Here is an 18,653-nt window from a genome sequence, read left to right on the forward strand (position 1 = left end):
TTATGTATGTTATCGACCTCCTGGTAACGCACAAAACAAACGGTGGTAAAGAGGTTGTCAGTAAGACTATGAACATTTTCCACAGATGCTGCTTTGGACTCTTTTTTTAACATTTGAAACGCCTAAGGAAGGAGTTTTGCTATTTCTGAGCCTCTCGCTTTCCTTGCAACCCAATCTCCGGTGCTGGTACTTTCACCACGACCAAAAAATGGATTCTAAACTACACGTCCTCAGACCTTAAAGTCGTAAAAAGAACTTTAGCTCTTCTCTGCTTCACATCTGCCTTAACAAAATCATGCTGTCATACCATTAAATGCCATGTCAACGCCCAAAATGAGCACCGTTTTATGTACTTCCAAAACCCAATTTCGTCTTTATTTTCTAGCTTCAAGTTTGATCCTTAAAAAATTTATTTGAACAATCTGGCGATAAACACTGTCCTCTTAACTATCGTCCCATATCCTTAACAAGTATCCCATGCAAAATTCTAGAGCATATCATATATTCTCAACTTGTAAAATTTCGGGGATCAAATAACTTTTTTTCAGCCGCACAACACGGTTTCCGTAAATTATTTTCATGTGAAAAGCAGTTTCTAACGTTCAGCCATGACCTTCACCTTATTCTTGATCGTAGTTAACGTGCTGATTGTATAATTTTGGACTTCGCCAAAGCATTTGATAAAGTATCGCATAAATTACTACTTCATAAGTTAAGTATCCTTAACATTGATCCTTCATTACTTTCCAGGATTCGTGTTTTCTTAGCTAATCGCTCCCAATTTGTATTTGTAAACGACTGTTCCTTCCCTTTAGTCCCTGTGACATCCGGAGTCCCGCAAGGATCTGTATTGGGCCCTCTTCTTTTTCTGATATTTATCAACGACTTACCCTCCTGTGTTACATCTTCAATTAGTTTGTTCGCCGATGACTGCGTTTTGTATCGTGAAGTGACTAATGATCATGACGTGTCTTGTCTTCAATCTGATCTTAACCGTATATCTGAATGGTGTAACAAGTGGAATATGAAGCTTAACACTAACAAATGTAAAGTATTGAGGGTCTCCCGAACGACTGCTAACGTCTCATGCTACTACCTTTATCACACTTCTCTACAACAAGTGTCGTCTTACAAATATTTGGGCGTTAATATTTCATCTAACTTATCTTGGGAAACTCATATTCAGTATATAACGAATAATGCTAACCGTTCGTTAGGATTCATTAAACGAAACTTCTCATCAGCTCCTTTATCTCTCAAGCTGCTTCTTTATAAAGCGCTCGTGCGCTCTAAGCTGGAATATGCCTCTTCGATTTGGAACCCTGGCACTAACGTATTGATATCGGCTCTTGAAGCAATTCAGAACAGATCTGTTCGTTTCATCCTTACTATTTATCACCGCACTGCCAGTGTAACATCAATGAAACTAAGTTTGAACCTACCTAACCTTGCATTACGTCGAAATCTTAACAGTTTGTGTCTGTTCCACAAAATTTATTACCATAATCCTCTGCTACGTGACAAGTTACTAACACCCCCCATTTACATATCTTCACGTCGCGATCATCCACAGAAGATGGGCATTCCTCAATGTAACACTACAACTTTTTATAATTCATTTATATCTCAGACCACGGTCTTATGGAATCACCTTCCAGCGTCTGTTGCATCGATATCCGATTCCTTCGCTTTTAAACAATGCCTTAACAGTGTTAACATTTAGCATTTCTTTATTATGTATTTTTTTCATTCTTAGGATTGTTGTTTGTTTGCTTCTGATGTCTCCTTGTAAACCACTCCCCTCTGCAATGCCCTCGGGCCCTGAGGGTATTTGAAATAAATAAATAAATAAATAAATAAATAAATCTTTTAATTTTGATTTTTATAAGGAGGTTAAATCTCTTAGCTTCTGGAAATGATTCGCCGATTTAATTTTGCTGTACTGCGCGTCTGCTTTAAATTGCTTGCAAATAATGCGAATACAATACCTGTGAAAAGAATAATAATAATAAGAATTTCGTGATAATAATAATAAGAATAAGAAGAATTTCTTTATATTTCCAACAAAAAGTTCAACTGTGACTAAGGAACAAAGCTGCGAAAACACCTTGACTGGCCCCTTGCCACTTCAAACAAGCGCTCGAAAGCAAGAACCAAAGGAATTATACACTGACTTTTTGCAAATTCATAACATGATCGAAAAAGCATCAGTATTCCTGGCTTCTTCCTTTTGTTGAATTAACAGCGCAAATACGACAGGAAGGAGAGATAAGGGAGACAGGATAGAGCGCTGAACTAACAACTGACGTTTAATAAGAAGAGAAAGAGGAAGAAGAACCGAAGAATGCTTTTAAAACATGCATAATAAAAACCCGCAAAAACATATGCTATAGCTTGAGTTGCCTGAAAATGAATTGCTAAGAATACAGAGGTTTAAGCTGGTCGCTTAAATGACTTGTTGAAATCGATTGAGTCCTGGGACGACGTGAATAGAAATTCCGGTAGAAAAAAGAAAGAGGAAGTTTACGTTTAAAATATTCACCGAATCTAAGGACCGTTAAAGATCTCGACTTAAAAAGTAAAGTTCTTTTTGTGACAAGGCCACGGACGGCGCGCTTACGCAGGCATCCCCACAGGACAGAATAACCTGTGCCTCGTAGAGCTCGCGAGTTCGTCGTTCCCCTAAACGTTTCAGGATTTTTGTTTTCCTGAACAAGGCGGAGCAGTGGCAGTCCCTGACATGTATGGCAAAGTGGCCTGATGGCGACGACTTTAGTGACACGGCATGTTCTCTTAGACGATCGTTGACACACCTTCCTGTCTGACCCACATACACTTTCCCACAAGTAAACGGTATTTCGTAAACGAACGCACATTGGCATTCGACGTATCTTTGTTGATGTTGAACTCCGCACCCATCTTGCTGCTGCTGCTTGTTGTTAATTTTCGGACACAACTTCTTTAGTTTGTCCGGTGCAGACAACACGACTTTGAAGTTATACTTCGATGCAATCTTCTTAAGGTTGTGGGAAATCCGGTGAATGTATGGAAGCACAGCCGGTCGGATATTTGTGTCCCTTTGTATCGTCTGTCGTCCCCGTGTGGTGATAATAGACTCGGCGACGTCATACAAGATGGAACTCGGGTAGCCAGAATCTTGAAGACGCTGCACTTGATCATGAAAGCTTTCCCCCGCTGAATGTACACAGGATTTCTTTAGCGCCGCATTTAGGGAGTTTTTTACAATTCCTCTCTTAATAATCTTCGAATGTGCCGAATCGTATTGCAGGAGGCCTTTCTTGGACCTTGGGGAGTACTTCCAACAAGTATGATGTTCAAAGAAAGACAGTCGTAGATCCAAGAATTGAAGGACGGTGTTAACAGGTAACTCATGTGTGAACTTGAGCCCTTGTCCTTTTTCAAAGAAGGTGGATTGTATGGTGTCAAATATTTGTAATTCGTTGTCTGCCGGACGTTGTGTGAGGAGAACCAGGTAGTCGTCCACGTACCTAAAAATACGGGAAACTTGGCCGATGGGGAGGGCATTAGCAATTGCCCGATCACACTGCGATAGAAAAATATCGCAGAGGACCGGAGCCACGCACGACCCTATACAAATTCCTTTCTTTTGCAGGTAAGTCTTGCCCTCAAACGCAACGACCGTGGCAGAAAGGTAGAATTGCAAAAGTTCTAGAAATGATTCTTCCGAAATTCCACAGTCGTTTTGAAAGGACGTGGTTCCCTTTGCCTCAATGGACTCTTTGACGGCTGCAAATAATTTTGAATGCGGGATCGAATAAAACAGGTCTTCAACATCGAGCGAAAATCCGTACCTGACTGTCGATGTATCCTGCTGAAGGTACTGTATAACCTCCTCAGAGTTTGGTATCAGAAATGGATCATTCAGTACGAGGTTAGAAAGGTGACGAAGTAAGAAGCGTGACATGAACCCTTGCCATGAACCCTTTTCAGTGACAACGACCCGAAGAGGACAACCGTCCTTGTGTGTTTTGGCTGTGAAAAACATGTCTAAATGATCTTTTTTGGTAGTCGATATCAGCTTCTTCATTTGCATCAACTCAAGCCTGGTGCACAGTTGGAGCGCCATGGCCTTCACCTTTTTGGTTTTGACTTCTAGATGGTTAAAGTTCTTGTCTATGGCTACTCCTGCCTTTTCCAGGTAGTGTGTCCTCGATATAACCACAAAGCCCTCTTCCTTATCAGACACCAGCAGGTTTAAGTCGTTTGCGATGAAGTATTCAACTAAACGAGACATGTTCATCTTCTTTCGACTGCTATCTGGCATAGATCGTAAGAGCACGTCGACACTGTCCTCAATACATCGGGTTCTTTCACTTTCGTGAGCCTTATTAGCTATGTCATGGATGTTAGACAACAGCTGAACTCTCTGGCGTTTTGGGGCTGTGCAAAACTTCGGTCCTTTTTCAAGTATCTTGCTTAATTCTACGGGTAGAATGGTGTCTCCCACCAAGGTCACTCTTTCTCCTTTCCGTTTGGTGTTTTGTACTCGGAGGCCTTTTATGAGTGGTACATAAGACGACCACAAGAATTCCGTGGCCCTACTTGCTGCATCCAGGAAGGACCTGTGTCGTCGCCCTTGGCCACCGCCAGGATCCCCACCGCCAGCAAGCACCCAGAGGCACGTTCGGTAAAACCGTACTTGCCTCCACAGTTCACCGCGGACGATCTTGCAGACCCTCCTGACATGATGTTGGGATGGTCTTGCTGAGCCGAACACACCTTGTAGGTCCGGTGGAACTGCACCGTATCTGATAGCGACAGAATAGAATCTTGCCTTGCATGTTGAAATGGCGATCAGGTTGATATAAAAAGAAACATAGTCTATCGGAGAAACACCTGCAAAAGAAAGGAATTTGTATAGGGTCGTGCGTGGCTCCGGTCCTCTGCGATATTTTTCTATCGCAGTGTGATCGGGCAATTGCTAATGCCCTCCCCATCGGCCAAGTTTCCCGTATTTTTAGGTACGTGGACGACTACCTGGTTCTCCTCACACAACGTCCGGCAGACAACGAATTACAAATATTTGACACCATACAATCCACCTTCTTTGAAAAAGGACAAGGGCTCAAGTTCACACATGAGTTACCTGTTAACACCGTCCTTCAATTCTTGGATCTACGACTGTCTTTCTTTGAGCATCATACTTGTTGGAAGTACTCCCCAAGGTCCAAGAAAGGCCTCCTGCAATACGATTCGGCACATTCGAAGATTATTAAGAGAGGAATTGTAAAAAACTCCCTAAATGCGGCGCTAAAGAAATCCTGTGTACATTCAGCGGGGGAAAGCTTTCATGATCAAGTGCAGCGTCTTCAAGATTCTGGCTACCCGAGTTCCATCTTGTATGACGTCGCCGAGTCTATTATCACCACACGGGGACGACAGACGATACAAAGGGACACAAATATCCGACCGGCTGTGCTTCCATACATTCACCGGATTTCCCACAACCTTAAGAAGATTGCATCGAAGTATAACGTCAAAGTCGTGTTGTCTGCACCGGACAAACTAAAGAAGTTGTGTCCGAAAATTAACAACAAGCAGCAGCAGCAAGATGGGTGCGGAGTTCAACATCAACAAAGATACGTCGAATGCCAATGTGCGGTCGTTTACGAAATACCGTTTACTTGTGGGAAAGTGTATGTGGGTCAGACAGGAAGGTGTGTCAACGATCGTCTAAGAGAACATGCCGTGTCACTAAAGTCGTCGCCATCAGGCCACTTTGCCATACATGTCAGGGACTGCCACTGCTCCGCCTTGTTCAGGAAAACAAAAATCCTGAAACGTTTAGGGGAACGACGAACTCGCGAGCTCTACGAGGCACAGGTTATTCTGTCCTGTGGGGATGCCTGCGTAAGCGCGCCGTCCGTGGCCTTGTCAGAAAAAGAACTTTACTTTTTAAGTCGAGATCTTTAACGGTCCTTAGATTCGGTGAATATTTTAAACGTAAACTTCCTCTTTCTTTTTTCTACCGGAATTTCTATTCACGTCGTCCCAGGACTCAATCGATTTCAACAAGTCATTTAAGCGACCAGCTTAAAGCTTGGTATTCTTAGCAATTCATTTTCAGGCCACTCAAGCTATAGCATATGTTTTTGCGGGTTTTTATTATGCATGTTTTAAAAGCATTCTTCGGTTCTTCTTCCTCTTTCTCTTCTTATTAAACGTCAGTTGTTAGTTCAGCGCTCTATCCTGTCTCCCTTATCTCTCCTTCCTGTCGTATTTGCGCTGTTAATTCAACAATATGATCAACCAACTAGCCCACCAGATGATCGTGATGCAGTTTCTTTCTTCTTCAATGGGCCCTTTTCCGTGTGTTTCTCCGATAGACTATGTTTCTTTTTATATCAACCTGATCGCCATTTCAACATGCAAGGCAAGATTCTATTCTGTCGCTATCAGATACGGTGCAGTTCCACCGGACCTACAAGGTGTGTTCGGCTCAGCAAGACCATCCCAACATCATGCCAGGAGGGTCTGCAAGATCGTCCGCGCTGAACTGTGGAGGCAAGTACGGTTTTACCGAACGTGCCTCTGGGTGCTTGCTGGCGGTGGGGATCCTGGCGGTGGCCAAGGGCGACGACACAGGTCCTTCCTGGATGCAGCAAGTAGGGCGACGGAATTCTTCTGGTCGTCTTATGTACCACTCATAAAAGGCCTCCGAGTACAAAACACCAAACGGAAAGGAGAAAGAGTGACCTTGGTGGGAGACACCATTCTACCCGTAGAATTAAGCAAGATACTTGAAAAAGGACCGAAGTTTTGCACAGCCCCAAAACGCCAGAGAGTTCAGCTGTTGTCTAACATCCATGACATAGCTAATAAGGCTCACGAAAGTGAAAGAACCCGATGTATTGAGGACAGTGTCGACGTGCTCTTACGATCTATGCCAGATAGCAGTCGAAAGAAGATGAACATGTCTCGTTTAGTTGAATACTTCATCGCAAACGACTTAAACCTGCTGGTGTCTGATAAGGAAGGGGGCTTTGTGGTTATATCGAGGACAAACTACCTGGAAAAGGCAGGAGTAGCCATAGACAAGAACTTTAACCATCTAGAAGTCAAAACCAAAAAGGTGAAGGCCATGGCGCTCCAACTGTGCACCAGGCTTGAGTTGATGCAAATGAAGAAGCTGATATCGACTACCAAAAAAGATCATTTAGACATGTTTTTCACAGCCAAAACCCACAAGGACGGTTGTCCTCTTCGGGTCGTTGTCACTGAAAAGGGTTCTTGGCAAGGGTTCATGTCACGCTTCTTACTTCGTCACCTTTCTAACCTCGTACTGAATGATCCATTTCTGATACCAAACTCTGAGGAGGTTATACAGTACCTTCAGCAGGATACATCGACAGTCAGGTACGGATTTTCGCTCGATGTTGAAGACCTGTTTTATTCGATCCCGCATTCAAAATTATTTGCAGCCGTCAAAGAGTCCATTGAGGCAAAGGGAACCACGTCCTTTCAAAACGACTGTGGAATTTCGGAAGAATCATTTCTAGAACTTTTGCAATTCTACCTTTCTGCCACGGTCATTGCGTTTGAGGGCAAGACTTACCTGCAAAAGAAAGGAATTTGTATAGGGTCGTGCGTGGCTCCGGTCCTCTGCGATATTTTTCTATCGCAGTGTGATCGGGCAATTGCTAATGCCCTCCCCATCGGCCAAGTTTCCCGTATTTTTAGGTACGTGGACGACTACCTGGTTCTCCTCACACAACGTCCGGCAGACAACGAATTACAAATATTTGACACCATACAATCCACCTTCTTTGAAAAAGGACAAGGGCTCAAGTTCGCACATGAGTTACCTGTTAACACCGTCCTTCAATTCTTGGATCTACGACTGTCTTTCTTTGAACATCATACTTGTTGGAAGTACTCCCCAAGGTCCAAGAAAGGCCTCCTGCAATACGATTCGGCACATTCGAAGATTATTAAGAGAGGAATTGTAAAAAACTCCCTAAATGCGGCGCTAAAGAAATCCTGTGTACATTCAGCGGGGGAAAGCTTTCATGATCAAGTGCAGCGTCTTCAAGATTCTGGCTACCCGAGTTCCATCTTGTATGACGTCGCCGAGTCTATTATCACCACACGGGGACGACAGACGATACAAAGGGACACAAATATCCGACCGGCTGTGCTTCCATACATTCACCGGATTTCCCACAACCTTAAGAAGATTGCATCGAAGTATAACGTCAAAGTCGTGTTGTCTGCACCGGACAAACTAAAGAAGTTGTGTCCGAAAATTAACAACAAGCAGCAGCAGCAAGATGGGTGCGGAGTTCAACATCAACAAAGATACGTCGAATGCCAATGTGCGGTCGTTTACGAAATACCGTTTACTTGTGGGAAAGTGTATGTGGGTCAGACAGGAAGGTGTGTCAACGATCGTCTAAGAGAACATGCCGTGTCACTAAAGTCGTCGCCATCAGGCCACTTTGCCATACATGTCAGGGACTGCCACTGCTCCGCCTTGTTCAGGAAAACAAACATCCTGAAACGTTTAGGGGAACGACGAACTCGCGAGCTCTACGAGGCACAGGTTATTCTGTCCTGTGGGGATGCCTGCGTAAGCGCGCCGTCCGTGGCCTTGTCACAAAAAGAACTTTACTTTTTAAGTCGAGATCTTTAACGGTCCTTAGATTCGGTGAATATTTTAAACGTAAACTTCCTCTTTCTTTTTTCTACCGGAATTTCTATTCACGTCGTCCCAGGACTCAATCGATTTCAACAAGTCATTTAAGCGACCAGCTTAAAGCTTGGTATTCTTAGCAATTCATTTTCAGGCAACTCAAGCTATAGCATATGTTTTTGCGGGTTTTTATTATGCATGTTTTAAAAGCATTCTTCGGTTCTTCTTCCTCTTTCTCTTCTTATTAAACGTCAGTTGTTAGTTCAGCGCTCTATCCTGTCTCCCTTATCTCTCCTTCCTGTCGTATTTGCGCTGTTAATTCAACAATATGATCAACCAACTAGCCCACCAGATGATCGTGATGGCTTCTTCCTCTTTGTCAATTCGCTGCTGATTATACTTGTTACATAAGAATCATTAAGACCAAGAATCCTTTCCTAAAATGCTAGCCATAATTTATATACACTTAATTCTTCGGCGTTATACTCAAAGGACGAAAAGCGGTTCTCAAGTTCAATGTAGAGTTTTGCATAATCACCCTTCTTAAGATTTTGTTTATACTCATTAATTATATAACGACAAGTAACTATAGCGAAGTTTGCAGCGACCGCGTGGTGAGCACTAATACCAGCTAAAAACAAACATTAAGGAAAATATCATATATGTTACAAATTAATAAATTAAGAAGGTTACAGTCACGAGTCGGCTATGTAACGTGATTGAGAAACCCAAGCGTATTCGCCATAGTCTTTACTTCGCAGTATACATTGCTATTAAGACTCAAAGCACATGGAGCATAAATTCACGCCGCTTTCGATAAATTAAAATCACTGCCAAGAGCATTAGAGTATTTAGAACAAGTGCAAGTTGTTTTGCGTAACTGGCGCATAGCATCTCGGTCTGAAGAAAATGGACGATAAAATGGCACCGTCGACAAAACGACCTCTCCGACTGCGTCAAAAGCACCAAACCGATTCAGTGAAATTTTTACCGACGTCTGGTTAACAGCTCTTCAATATACAACTAGCAGGAACGAAACACCCCGCCGTGAGTTGATCTGTCATTCAGAGTCACGTGAAAAGAACCAGGAAAGATTTCACTATCATTGACTGATGCATCGATCAGACATTCAGTGGCAATGATTATTTCAGCACGTGCAGAGTTTATTAAACCAGCCTATTCAAAACTTTATTTTAATGCTTGCAAAATTTACAGGTACAAATATTATACGACCGGTCTTTATCTTGAAGGCACTCATGCACGTTTGACCGGTACTACTTCCAGTAGTTTTGAATCCGAAATAAACGGTTTGCCATCGAAGTAATCTTATCATGAGAGCAATTTACCCAATGCTCGCCTTTTTCCTTTTTTGCTTCAGCTAAAGCGCGATCCAAACCAACGCTTCTTTTTGCGCCTGTAGGTCGTGCGGCTGCGGATATGACGCATTTCGTGGCGTTTTTGCAGTTTCCGGGCGCGCTTTCTGAGTCAGAACCGTGCGCTTTGGTTTGGACGGGCGAAACTTCGGGCGAGCGCGCACGCGCGCACGCAGGCACGAGCGCACAAGCAAAGTGCAACTGCGACTGACAGACTGGCCGGCCAGACGGCGAGAGAAAGAGATATCACGTTGTCATGTTGGAAGAGAATAAAAGGGGGGCGAGGAGAGGGCAGCCAGACGGCGAGAAACGCGGAGGCGGAGCTAGGTTGCCCTCCACCGATTGGCCGGGACACAGGAGCGCCCCACTACGTCACCGCGCGTTTTTGTGCGCGTTGAGAAGAAGTTGAAATTATCCAACTTTCTTGTGCGCGCCCGGAAGGAGCGAAGAAGCGGCGCGACGTCACGAATATACGTCACATCCGCAGCCGCACGACCTACAGGCGCAAAAAGAAGCGTTGGTTTGGATCGCGCTTTACGCTCACCCTTTACCTGCGTTTATTCGAACTCCAAGAGAGTTGTAACCGCTGAATAACAGGTCGGTGATTTTTTTTTTTTTTAGTTTAGAAGCGTTTGAAGACCGTTCAGTTTTTTCATTGTAGTTAAAAAGACACAAAATCACTGGAGTGTTTCAGTCACATTTCATAGTATCTAACCGATGAATACTCGCAACACTGGACTTTTCAACATCCATTTTGGCTTCAAGTAATTCCTGAATGAAACTCTCACAGTTTTGCTAGCGTTACTTCGTTACTTTATTTTAACCCATGTAAAATCACGTATTACGTCAACGGCGATTTTTAATGTGTTCAATTGTAACAGGTATTGCTTCCATATCGACCAATATGGCAGTGACTGCTCTTTCGTTTTGACTGATTTGCGTTGCACACCCAGCGAGAAGTTCCAGTTCACTTTCAATTGAGTTTAATTGTCTGTCAATTGGAACTGTGTAATCCTCTAACATACGGTTGATCGACCAAATATTTTCAAGCATTCTATTAACCTTTAAGAAGTGCCGGCACTGCAGCACTATTCGGCCCAGTATTTACAAGAGCATTACCAATTAGGAATCTTTACGCTGTTCACTGTGCGTACTTGGATTTTCCAAAGAGAGCACGAATGTGAAAAAAAAGCATTCTTCATATTTCCCGTTCTATGTTGAAAGGAGCGTGCTGCTTTGAGTGGGTGCAACATTGGAAAATATGCCTGCATTTACTACAAGTTGTAAGAAGTCACGAATGCCACTGCGAATATAGATATATACTGCGTAATAAATGTGTATCCGTAGTTAATTATCTGGGATTTCTTTTCTTCAACATTTGTTTTTTTACCAGATTAATATCAAGCTAGGAAAACCTTAAACACCTGAATTCTCTGCAAATAAAAAGTTAATGAACAAACTCTCAGAATAAATCAAAATTCTGAATGCCATAAAGATACCATTTAAGAAGCCTCGAATTTGCGAGAAAACAAAAAGAAAAACGACGAAAATATCCTTTCAAATTTGTTTCAAAGATAAAGCGCACTAGTAAACATTGGCAACGAGAAGTGGTTCCAAGAACGGAGTTACGCCAAGGCTACAAGAGGAATGCACGGCGTCGCTGAACCCTTCCAGGACAAGAACTGGGTATCATGGCTCCAGTGTCTAAAATTTTATTTTGAGGCAAAAGACGTCAGCGTTGAAAAAAAAAAAATGCTTGGGCTCCTCCTTGGGCTGCGTGGCCCCGACACTTTCAATACAGCGTGCGCGTTGGTCGCGTCGAAGCACCCTGATGAAATCAGTCATGATGACGTAATATCACTGCTCAAGAAGCGCTTTGACCCATGACCATATCAGCTCTACTGCTGATACGTCTTCCGAGGGCGCGATTAATTTCTTAACGAGTCGATAAGCATCTACGGCGCAGCACTCAAAGGGTTGTCCGCAAACTGCAACTTTGGAGTGCTACGGATTACGACTGCCACATCGACGTCGCAACTGGTAGGAACCACGTCCTCCCTTCTTACTATGAGCACTACCTTGCTGCAACTAGATGATAAACTCCTGGACTATAAACCGCTCAACTAGGAAGAGCGGAGGGAGAAGAAATGCCCTCCCTTTCTCACTCCGCGCGTCGTCCAAACCGCCTAGTGGGCTGTACCTAACATCCGGCTGGCGTTCAAACTCGGTCCAAAATCGCGTCATTTCGGAACTTTAAAGCGCAGATGCACGGATTTTGATATACAAGTTGTAGTGTAATGCTATGCTCAATAAAAATACTGACCGGGTCCACTTGCGCTGTTACCTGCGTGCCAATAAAGAAAATAAATGGAAAACTGTGTCAAAGTGGCTGGTCTCTCCGGCTGAAAGCAAATCCGGTATCTGTTCCTATTTTACTATACAAAGTTCGTACTGGTGTAGGCCTCTAGCACAAATGGGTGGAAGTATGAAATACTAAAAAAAAAACACGCTTTCCAGACGCAATTGACGCAGTGGTTGAGGGAAGTACTGTCATCTGACTCCAATGCTATTCAAGGGACGGAATAAAGACGCGCAGTTGATCCATTTACTGAAATAAAATAACAAAGTTCTACAGGCTGAATTTGGAGTAGCTATAAATATTCAAAGAACGCGAACCACTTCACAGCGGCAGATACGTGCGAGAGTTCGATGTACAGTACAGACCGCCGGTACAGCCCAAAGATGGAGAACGGGAACCTCCCGGTTTGTCGTCTGCTAGTGGAATCAAGCGCGTGCCCTCTCTCTGGTTCTACCCCGCCGAACCTGCTGAACTTCCCGGATGTGTGGAGAGGGCGCTGAAGTCTATCAAAATGGCACCGTCATGAGAGGGCTAAATGGAATGGTCTATAAAAAGAAAATATTGCGCTGTTGCACTTTTTACATATTTTTAAAACTTCTACAAATCAGGACAATCTCGTTATGTAACGTTCTGTTCACTTATGCTGTCTAAGTCTACAGTTACGTATGCTCCACTCAGTGAAAACGGTGACGTGCTGTTCCGGCGCGGGTAAAAAACGGCTGCAATTCGGAAATATGAATGTACTAACATCGGCAATACGGCTTCAACGAATAGGTCAGTAGATTGATTAAGGCAAGTGGGTTCACAAATATCACGTGCGAGACTTAATGACCTTGTAAAGCCGCGAACGAAAATACCCTACCTACGTTGGGACAGAAAACGAGTACAGCTCGTGTGAGCGCTGCCGAACGCAGTCTGAAATACACACGCTAAAACCCTCTTTTCTTTCGTTCCTATCTTCTGTCGGCATGAAACAAGCCGTGAAAAAGTCAAAGACGAGAAACATCACGTTTCCAATCTTTATGATCGTTCGTACATCGGTGGACACGGAACGGAGACAAGAAGCGAACGGGGTGCCTAATGCCGGGGTCTCGAGCAACGTGATTCGGGCCGGTGAATTCGGCTGGACTCCTGCGCCCAAATCGAAAAACCGGCCCAGGATATCATCGATCAACTGTTACGACTGAAAACTGCAGCGGGAGCTTCGATGAGCTGCGGCTCCCTCGGCATCTGCCATTTTACAGGATGCGCGGGGTTCAACGAACCGGAGACCTCCCGGAAATGTTTCTCTCTCTCTCTCTCAGAGCAAGTCAACTCAAAAAAATATTTTTTTTCTTCTCGAGAGTGTGTTTTTCGGGGAACTTTTGTAAGGTGTTGTGACCACGAGTTTACTATATTCTTTTAATTAAACAAATAATATAACTTCTTGATTAAACTATAAATGGAGGCAAATAGACTTTCTATAATATAAAGCATATAGTATAGATGTCAAAAGCCGCAAACACTTGAACAAGAAAACAATATAAACTTTTATAGCAGATTTTTTTATATGAATATGCCAATATAATAAAAACAAAAACAATAAATTACGCAAAATGTTACTCGAAATATGCAAAAATGGCACAAACGCCAGAGAGAACCCTTGCTATTCTCATAGCTAAAAGACCGTATTTAGGTAATAAAGTAGCTAAGAGTAAGAAAAGAAGCCGATACGTAAGTTTCATTTTTATATTAAGAAAATCACTAGATGCAAATTCAGAGCATGGCGCAATTTTCAACCCTGGAATCTACTTCTCTTTCTTCAGTATTTTGAAAGTTTGATGCTTAAAACCAAAATCTGACTGCACAAGTCACTGTTGTTGGTTGTCTGAATTGCGACAGCATTAATCACGACGCAACTCACTGTTAATACTGCAACGCAAACTTTGAGTCAGCACTTCATTTTAAAAATGTTTTATGACGAAACAATTCATGTCATCGTGCCTGCAGTGTGCCAATTTTAAATTTAGTGATTGCGTCGTCCTTGTGTAATCGTTTAATCTTCTGTTTTTGTGTAAGCGTTTAATGTTCAAATTGTCCCACCGCCACTGCAGCTTCGCGTGTGTGTTTTGTTCTATGGCTGATTATTCGTTTAACGTTCAAGATATTTCACCACAACTATTGACCATGTGCCAACTAGCTTAACTAAAACCGATAATTGCTTCGTAGCATCCGCGTAAATGTGAGTGTGGGCGTGCTGCCGCTCCCTCTATGCGCGGGCGGTGTGGGTGTTTCTGCTTGCGCCGCAGGCATGAGTGATTGCTTCGTAGCTCGGTCGCAAATGTGAATGTGTGCGGGCTGCCGCTCCGTGTATGCACCACGCGGGTTTATCTGTTTGCTTGGACGACGTGGAGGACGACCTCTAAGGCGAACTCATGGACGATCTCTAAGACAATCTCAAGAACGACTTCTAGGACGACTTCAAGGACGACGTCTTAGAGCACGACGTAAAAGACAACGTCTAGTGCGGCATCCTGGACTACCTCAACGACTACCTCTAGAACGGCGTTGATGATGACGTCAAGGACGTCAGGACCTTGGAAGATGGTGTGAATGTAAAGGTGTGCGTACCGCTTCTCCGGATACGCGCGGCGCCTGCCTATGCATTCCAACATTTTGCTTTCGGGTGTCGAGTTTGCACGTTTTTGAAGGTTCACTGGCTGATCGGTGTCAGCTTTACATACAGCTTTCCTTATTTGTTAGAGTAGTAGCTTTGATAATAATTAACACTTAGCATCATCGAGAGGTTTTACGAATTTGGAAACAAACCTATATTTTAAAAAGGCGACCAGGGTCCAATGAAACGCTGAATGAGTGATAATTAAGTTTTTTTGCCTGTCACTTGAGTGAAAACGTTAAGAAAAAACGCTGACGAACGACTAACGACTCAATTAAGCGCATAAAAGAGCGCAATAAATGACTGAAGAAGTAGTTGAAACACACACATTGCTTGTTTTCTACATGCAGAGGACACGAACACCTGGTGCCTGTTTTCTACTTGCTTCTGTGTCTTTTTCTGTAGACGTTTGTGCAGAGGACACACACTTTGTTTCTTCTACGAGTGGAACAGAACTTGTGTATGCCTACTGCGTCTTATGCTGTCTTTGCTTCTGTAGTTTTATTTATTTTATTCGTGCACCGACTCGCCCAACTACACTGATTTCTTAATTGTGTGGGAACGTTTCTCCGCTAGATTTAGCGGGGAAACATAATCTCTAAGATTATTTGGTATACAGGTGCGTATAGGCAAACAACATGAACAAGCATAAATGCTTGCGCACGTAGGCACAAACCGGGAAGAAAGGTACTCTGCGTAGATCTGACCTTATACACCAGAAGAGAATCATTAATTTTTTCAAGGGTCCTTAGTACAAGAGTTGCTCTTCTCTCGTCAGTGAGGTGTAAGGGCCGAACCCCGAGCGTCAATCCCTGAGTAGGCCAAATATAGATTGTCTAACTACGGCATCAAAAGGTTGAAAACGGCGATTTCAATAGAAATATATTTATTAATCCCTTTACTTTGGAATGATGTGTCTCAAGTGAGTTATGGCACGTCTTAGTTTCTCAATTATAACATGGTGCCCTTGTTCAGGCATATATTGCAGGCGTCCTGTATAAAAGGGTTTCTTTCATCGGCTACTCTGGCTGATCACTACATGGTGACGGGGATGCTCTACCCTTCATTTTTTGTAATGTAGCGCAGTGAGCATCAACTTTTATACCGAACCATTGCCATGGCTTTCGTTGGCCTCCCCCCGCCGGAACCGTTCCTGCAATGCCCTCGTTACAGTTATAGAGCATGTTCAATATGTAATTATGTACCTGGTTGCGTCTGGTACGGTTGAATTTTCTCCGGAACGACGTGAGGCCTTTCTGCTACACTCTTTGTGAGCCGAAGTCTAGCGGAATTTTCACTCTCTACCTGCCATGGGGCTTCTAAATACCGTGCTCGCGCTGTAGAACCCAGGTTCTGGGTTCGATCCTCACCCCTGCCTTCTTCGATCTGGATCAGCATCGTACCAACGTACGCCGTGATGCACCTTAGAGGGCCCATGAAACGAATTTTGGGCTGAAATAAATCAATTTATATTGGGATTTTACTAGTAATACATCGTTCAGTGGGCCAAAAGCAAAAGGTAAAAAGTCAAAAGCCTGACTTTCGGTACGAAAATTTAAAAACCACAGCGGACTATTTCGTACCTCCTTCCCTACGTAAACTCACTGCCTTTTCACTGTGATACATCCGCGGTCAGGCAGCGCGTCATGGGGCCCCCGCAGCGCGTCACCGGGCCCAAACGCACGTCACACCCACACCGGACCTCACTTATCCCCTTCACCCCTAAGCTGACATTGCGGTGGAAGCTACGCGCTTGCCTGACCAATCAGCCGCCTCCCTTTCATCAGCTGGCCTCACTCCCTGCGCGTGGGTATGCGCGAGAGTGCGTGATCACGTGGCAAAAGTGTGGCTGGACCAACGAGCTCGTAGCTTCAACAGCACTGACAGTTTCGCGGTGAACGGCGTGGGGAAAGCAACTTTTGTCTGTATTATGAGCGACGGGCTAATCTTCTAGGGGGAGACTGGCTGCGCCCGGGTACACAAACGAGATTTCGAGCAAGCGGGGATTCCCCCCTCTCCGTCTTCTTAAACTGTTTGGTAGAATGGGCGATTTATGAATTGAGGAGAAAAGCAGAAAAGGAAAAAGTTGGAAAAGCGTTTCAGGACTCCTTTAAAGACCCTAGGCTAGCGGTTGAACCGCAGTTGCTGAATTTCGCATCTACAGCTGGAGGCTCGTCGCAGGTTGAGGGGGAAGAAGTTCTATGCTGTATAAACATAAAACAACCCCCTCCCCCCCTCCCCGGCCAATATTTTTTTTATTAAAAATAACGAGTACGACAGCGCCGTCGCTTCTTTAAAGAATCACTTGGATACAAGTAGCAAGCTTATTATTGAGCATCAGAGCCTCCACCGAAGTTTCTAATCTCTTGGTGAGTCTATATTTGAGTTTGTTGACGCGCTACGAGAGTTCGCAACCTCGTGTAGCTTCACGTCTGAAGAGGGGTCGCTGCAAGAAGAATTCACGACCGGCTTGTCTTTTAACCACATGCGCGAGCCTTCCTTGCTCGAAGGGTCTTTGCTATCGCGTTTTACAGCAGTTTAAATTTGCCTCAAGTAGAACAGTCGGCCCCGAAAAAAAAAATGTTTTGCGTTCGTACAATTAGTGTCAAAACGCCCTTACAAAATATCCATGCCGCCTCCACAATCGTTACCCTCACGGTACGTAACACGCAATCAGCAACAACTTGTTCCTTAAAACGCTACTGCTTCACGCTCTCCTCAAGGGAACCACCCTTCATTTCATGACTGCCGTCGGTCGCTTTCAGTGCCGCGCGTGCATTCGCCGCACTGCTTCTCTCGCGGCTCACGCCGGCACCGCGCATCAAAACCTAGTTGTGTAGCTCAATGTGAGCGCCGTTTGTTTTGTGGTTGCGTTGGAGATTTCAAGAGGGTATGCAGCCAGAAAGGCTCGCGATTGGCAGATTACAAAGTAATACTTGACAACTCGTTTGTGATGAAGCCGTTCAAGTTCCTGTTTGTCAACCTTCTGCAAGTCACGGAATGAAAATTGACGTTAAAGTTGGACAAGTAATCTTGCAATTCCTTGTTGACTTTGGCTCATCCGTCTTAACTTAGGATCGCGACGAGTGCTCGACCAGATGTTTCCAAGTCCAGCTTTCCTTGTTGTTCCGCGCGTTACACTTCTATACTTTTTAAGAATGCCCATTTTATTTCAAGACTGTTTCTTTACCGAAGTTTCCGTTCAAGATCACAGAACGCAGCTTCTCCTCTATTTGATTGAGCACGGAACATCGTTTATTGGTATAGACGGTATCAAGGCTTTGAACTTGTGCATTAAAGGTTCCCCTATGTAGTGCTTTTAAACATGTAACACCGTTAAAAGTTGAGCGAGGTGGTTATGCCTACTTATGAAGAGGAAAAGGACCCCAAAAGTTTGGAGGGCAAAGAACGAGGGTACACACAGACCGAGTGCTGACTGAAAACTGGTTTATTTTTGGAAAACCACCTACCGGCGTACAAACACAAGACAAACATACATCGGACCATCACCTAAGGACACGTGTCACAGCTCTCCAGTAACGCTATTTATTTATCGAATAGCGCAATCAAGGGACCACTGACGCACTCAAC

Source organism: Ixodes scapularis, unplaced genomic scaffold (assembly GCF_016920785.2).
Source record: "Ixodes scapularis isolate PalLabHiFi unplaced genomic scaffold, ASM1692078v2 PGA_scaffold5__190_contigs__length_132052651, whole genome shotgun sequence".
Lineage (NCBI taxonomy): Eukaryota > Metazoa > Arthropoda > Arachnida > Ixodida > Ixodidae > Ixodes > Ixodes scapularis.